General features: G+C 46.0%; 1 protein-coding gene across 4 annotated transcripts in view; it reads left to right on the top strand.

Annotated features, from left to right (window-relative positions):
• The first annotated feature begins 1090 nt into the window (after positions 1–1090).
• MIDEAS (mitotic deacetylase associated SANT domain protein) overlaps positions 1091–6000 on the top strand; it is a 54601-nt gene continuing 49691 nt past the window's right edge. The window contains exons 1-3 of one of the 4 annotated variants that reach the window (XM_063333255.1): positions 1091–1244; positions 2197–2313; positions 3137–3247. The gene's annotated coding sequence lies outside the window, so the exon portion shown is untranslated. Of the gene's footprint in view, positions 1245–1448; positions 1662–2196; positions 2314–3136; positions 3248–6000 lie in introns of those variants that run through there. The other 3 variants (XM_063333258.1, XM_063333257.1, XM_063333259.1) reach the window with 3 other exon arrangements.

The following is a 6000-nucleotide window of genomic DNA, read 5'->3' as shown; positions in this document are numbered from 1 at the left end:
GTGAGCAGTGCAAAAATGACTTCTATATTTCAGTCTATAAAGCAATACGTGCTGGAAGGGAAACTGTCCAGCTGGTCTGGGGAAAAAAAAAAAAAAAGCTATGCTACTGCATGCACTGAATGAGCTAAGCCTGCATGAAGGTAAACACGTGGCTGGCTGCGTGTTGGGGAAAAATGTTTGGCGTTTTTGTGTTGCTTGGCGTGTTTCACTGAATGGGAGTCTGATATGTGAAATGCTGCCTAAATGTTATTTCATATTCTGAAAGTTTCGTTGGTTGTGAACAAACTGGAACATTAGAGCAGTCTACAGGGGGAGCAATGACGAAGCAGCTTCTTGATTTCCTGCCTTAAGAGGAGTAGCGTGCCTGCATTTGACAGAACACTCTGTTTTTTAATCTCGGACCAAGGCGACAGAGGAAGCCATATTCCAGTAGAGGAGCTGGATGTTTTTGAAACCTCAGCAGTATGTGTTCTTGTGAAAGTAAATGTCAGGTGTTTGGTAAAACAGCCAGCAGTATAGAGATGACCTGAGCATTTGTATCATGATACAACTCCTTTCTCCCTTCCCTGTTTTTCCACTTTTTCTTCAGAAAAAGCTGTGAAAAAAGGGACCAAAAAGAGGGGAAAAAGAAAACCGTGGTTTCCTCTGGTGCAAGCGTTTCCTTAAAAACAAAAAGCTTTTAGTTTGTTTGTTTTTCTTCAGAGAGGAGGGCCAGGAAGCCTGATCACGCAGCCGGAGAGGCTGGCGCCCAACTCGGGGCCTCAAACTGGCGAGTTTTGCCAGGTGTTGAACACGGCCAGTGTTTTGCAGGGCTTGGCTTCCAAATCAGTGCTGCAAACTCCCTCCCCGCCCCTGACTCGTTGGGGATTTCCCCTGCTTCCCTGCAAACGGCAGCCAAAGCCAAGCAGAGAAGGTCAAGCCAAGATCTGTGAAAAAGGCCGGGGGGCGGGGGGGGGGGGCAGGCCGGTGCCGGGAAGAGGCTGCGGATCGGCGGGGCTGCTGCCTGTGGCGGGGTGGGGAGGAGGAGGAGGAAGAAGGCGGCGGGAGGAGGAGGAGTTGAGGAGCCCGGGCCCGGGAGCCTCCCCGCTTACCGCACTAGGAAGTGACGCTTTCCCTGAGTCCCGGAGAGAAAGAAACAAAGTTTGGGGCTTTTTTTTTCTTCCCCCTCCTTCTTCTTTCCCCCCCTCTTTGGTGATTGCTGCTCCGCGTCCCCCCGTGGGCGCCCGCCGTGCCTCGCTTCGCAGGTGAGCAAGCACGTTTTCTTCCCTCTCCTCTTTTCCGCGGGTTTATTGTTATTATTTTATTTTTTATTTTTTTTCTGCACGATTTGCTTCCGTTTTCCTGCCATTTTGGAGAGGGGGTACCTTTCCTGGGGCTGCTTTTTTTTTTTTTAAGGGGGGGGCGGAGGGGGTATTGCTTGCTTTGTGGCTGCAGGATGAGGAGGGAAAAGTACCTGTGGAGCTGACGGGGGCGGCCGGGCCGCGCAGCCCCGCCGAGCCGGGGCAGCGGCGCTCCCGCTCCGCCTGCTACGGGGCGGGCAGGCTCGGCTGCTGAACTATTTTCCCTCCCTTGCTTTACCGTGAATCGTTCGGAGGGCTCCGGAGGGGTTCCTTTGCCGCTGCCTGGCTGCAGCAGCGCGTTAGGCATGTATCCGTGTCCGGGTGAGCTGCCTGCGGGTGGTCTTTTGGGGGGTTCGTTTGTCGTTGTGGGGCTTTTTTATTATTATTATTAGTTTGTTTTGGTTTTTTTCCCCGTTTGCTACTGGGGCAGCTCCGGCCGCAGGGGTCCGGGGGGGGAACACGTCGGGCTGCAGCCGCGGGTTAGTGCCCGGGGAGCCTGGGCGTGAGGGGCCGGATTTCTCTGCCGGGATTTGCGCGGTGGATTGGGGGTGAGGCGGCGGGGGGAGGAGGGAGGAATTTATTAGATAATTTCTGAAAATCCCGTGCTCTCAAATGTGCAGCTCCTTCTCCGGCAGCAACTGCAAAGGACGGATTCTTTGCAGTTTACCAGTAAAAGCTGACAATACTCCCACGCGCCTATGCGAGCGTCTTATATAATGCGTACAGGTTTTTTTTTTTTCTTTTTTTTTCTTTTTTTTTTTTTTTACCGGGCGTAAGCAGGGTTTATTTTGGGTTTGTAAAAGTCTCGTGTGGCTGCAGCCTGCAGAATTAAAGCAATATTCTCTTCGCCCCACAGAGATTTCCCTGGCATCCTCTTTAAAACAGATAGCGTCTCTTCCCTGATACCCCCAAATCACTTGATGCCATCCTGACTGCGTGTTTTGAGCGCGGTGTCGGGGCCGTCTACACTGGGGTAAGCTGTTAAGGGAGGGGAAGAGAGAAAAGCAATGTCCTAATGCGGAGACTGATATTAGGTTGTTTAGAGGGCGAGACTGCAGTTCCAAGCAGCAACAGCAGCAGCTTTATGACTGTGTGTAATTACAGAGTGATTGCATAGGGCAGCATTGTTGGAACAAATACGTATACGCAGACTATTGTGCAAGATTTCTGTACCGAACAAAACCCAGTTCTGCATTGCAAATGCTAAAAAGAGAATGTATATTCTGCATTGCATTTCCACATTCCTCTTTGACTTCACCGAAGAATTAGAAGGGGGAGAAGGGGGTAAGTGGAGTGAGGCTGATTGCAGAGGTCATAGACTTGAAATACTCAGCAGAAACACCACCAACAGTCTGTGCAGTCACAGAAGAAATTGAAAGCTGGTTGAATCTGTGGGTTCATGTTTCCAAAGTGATTACACAGCAGGCGAAAATCAGTCAGGTTTGCTAACAGTCCTGCAGGTTTAGTGTAATTCTTGCTCTGGTCTAATTGTTTGTGTGGGAAAAATGCCTGTGTTAAAATAAGTAACTGCAGTTCAGCTAGCTTGCTTGGAAAAATGGAGAGAAGAGCACTGGGGAGAGTTTCTGTGTCAGGCCCCAAAAAACTGTAAGTTCCTGTCCAGCCTGCTGTAGGTGAACCTGCTTTGGCAGGGGGGTTGAACTAGACGATCTCCAAAGGTCCCTTCCAACATCTACGATTCTGTCATTCTATGAAAGGAGTGCTGGACTAGACATAAGTTTTAAACACGGTGCTTCAACTTTAGTTGAAGAGTTGCGTCTTGCTCGGTGATCTTGCAGGCAGCGTCGGCTGAGGGATAGGACAAGGCATTGAGAGTGAGCCACTGACACTGTATAAGACTTCGAAAGACCATCAAAATTATGCCAAAGTTCTTGGGGACACAATTTAAGGTACCAAAGATTTGTTTTTCAGAGATGCTGGTTACCTTTAATTTTTATCAGTACTTGTAATTCATGAAACATCAGATCCAAAAGATTTCAGATCTGGTACTCAGAAATTGGCCTTTCTAAGGTTAGAGACAATTTTCTAGAAATGTTGTCTTTAACCATCACTGCTGATGTCTTAATAAATGCTGTGAAAACTTGGAAAGTGTCATTGAGCACTGTGATAGAAAGTACTACAAAAACGGAAAGCTACCTTAAAATTTCTTGGTGTTCAACTAGAACATATTATTTTAGTTCAACACACAGATTATTTTATTACTGGTAGTTTCCTCAGGTTGTCAACGAAATGCTTCATGGAAAATACATGTAACTTTGTTAATGAAGAATGTAGTGATGTGCTGAAGAAGTTTACATTTGGTTGGTTGTTTTGTTTTTTTTTTTAGCAAGTGGCTAATTAATCACAGCACTAGGCCTATCACTTGACAAACCTACTGTCATGGTGATCCTTCTGTATGTTTATTGGAGCATTTTATTCTAATACAAAATAAGCAAAGATATGTTAATCTGTGCATTACTGTAATGCTCTATTTGTAAATTTTTCTTTGAATTGTTCTTCATGTCTTGACTGACTTGTCAATCTATGTTATCCTGGGTGTTTTAATGTCAAAATTACTTCTAGGGAAAAACAGAATCATTTGTGGTAGTGATACAATACAGTAATTCCTTATGCTAAGCCTTTTGCTTTTGCCAGACTTGCGTGGCGGGAGAAAATGTTTTAGGCCAGGATTCTTCGGGCTTGTATACAAAGGAGCAGGTAACTTTTATGTCCATGAGTCGTCCTGTGGTACTTGGTGGAATTAGTCATAGACGTACTTTTGTGTGCATATTAGCAGAAGGCAGGCGTAGCCCAGCTAGCTTTTAACCCATCCGGGCGCATGAGAGTAGCGGTGGTACGAAAGGACGAAGGCTGCAGTGCAGTACAGGCCTTTCGAGGGGCCACAGTGCAGTGCAGGCCTTTCAAGAGCCTACGTACTCCTTCCTGATGTTAATTTATGCTTTTGCATTTTCACTGTTACTGTCACCCGTAAGCAGTAGCTGCAAGAACGGCAGGAGGTATTTTCAAGCCTAGCACCCCTCCCGTGACGCTGTTCTGTCAAGCTGCCAGGCCGTCCCTGAAGCTGGCCCTGGCGGAGGACCTTTGGCCTTTCTTCAGAAATGGCCGCCGTGGTGATGGCGGTGGCAGCAGCAGCAGTGTCTGTGTGGGGGTGTGCATGGGGGGGTGTGTTCGGGCATGTGAGGAAAGAAGAGTGACGGACATGAATCAGAATGGGAGTCAGTCTAGCCCGCGGTCTTGTTTCCAAAGGTGGATGTGTTTCCTATACGCTTAGCAATTCTTGGGGAGTTCATACTCAAGATTACCTAGTTTTCCCTCCAGTTCAGGTAAACATTTAGCAGCCATTTTTTTAACCTACTGATCAAAACATGGAATGAGGATGTTGAAGGGGCTTGTATTAGGGATAAGAGCTGATTTGTTTTTGTTGTTTCACCTTTTCTTAAAAAAAAAACAAACTGATTTTTTTTTCCTTTTTCTGAGGCATTGCATAAAATCTTAGTATTGGTTGCAGTAAATTATAGTTTTGCTAAAATGAAATATAGTAAATACACATATTGTCTCCAGTGTAGTTAGCTATATTCCAAGTGACACAAAGGGAGAAATAAACCACTTTTCTCTGAGTGCTCATGATGTGAAGCCGGGGGGAGGCGAGGGGGAGGCAGGAGCTCTAGTGGTGAGGTTTTGCAACACGTGTCCAAAAAGCTAGCAAATTCTGGCACAGGCAAGCCAAGGCTTATGAGTCAGCTCCAAATGGAAGACTTGTCACTGAGCAACTTGTAAATAGGAGGGATGTACTGCTAATTCAAGGAAATATCATCGTTAGGACCTCCCCTAATAATTGGAATAGCGTGGCACAGAGCTATCCGTCAGACGTGCTTTGAATCATGTGTTCCCTTCAGTGCAATTTCAGTGTTCAAACCAAGAAATCCTTGTTGTGCGATATGTAGGTCCCTGAAGGAGGTGGTTGCTCAAGTAATAACTTAAATTTTTGTAGCTGCATACCAGCAACGTGCATTCCACATGGAAGCTCCTTGGCAGCTACAGCGGCTCCCAGGGCACAAATGGCATGTGTTTCTAGCGGGAGGCTGCTCAATAAGCACTTCACAACGTTTTGCATAACTTCTGTTTCTGAATGGTCTCCAACTGTAGCCCTTCTCGAGCACTCTGATGACCAACTCTAGCGACTGAAAAATACACAGGATGTTACGAGAAGAAGCTATATTCTTCGCACTGGGAAAAATGTGAATCTGTGCATTTGAATGCAGCCAACATTCAAGTATTCAAGAGCAAACAATCGAATGGGGAGGCAGAGATAAATCTTGGTAATTAATTCTTCGCTTTTCTGGCTGTGTTGATGCTTTTTATCATGTTTGGTGCAACTGACAGCCACTTGATCAGCAGATCTGAATTAATATAATTCGTTAATCTGTATATGGTATGGAAGATGTACAGATATTTTTTGAAATTTACATCTCTCAAAAATTACTGTTCTCTTTTGTACAAGTAAATTACATGAATGCCTCTTGTTGCATTGACAGCTGGTGTTGCTCAAGAAGTTAAAAACTGGGAAAAGCTAGATTTGGAGGGGGTGGCAAAGTGTTCAGTGGGAGTTTTTTTGTGGGTTTTTTTTTTTTTTTTAAAGGCA

The sequence above is a fragment of the Chroicocephalus ridibundus genome, chromosome 4 (assembly GCF_963924245.1).
Source record: "Chroicocephalus ridibundus chromosome 4, bChrRid1.1, whole genome shotgun sequence".
Lineage (NCBI taxonomy): Eukaryota > Metazoa > Chordata > Aves > Charadriiformes > Laridae > Chroicocephalus > Chroicocephalus ridibundus.
This window is presented reverse-complemented; position numbering and strand designations above follow the sequence as displayed.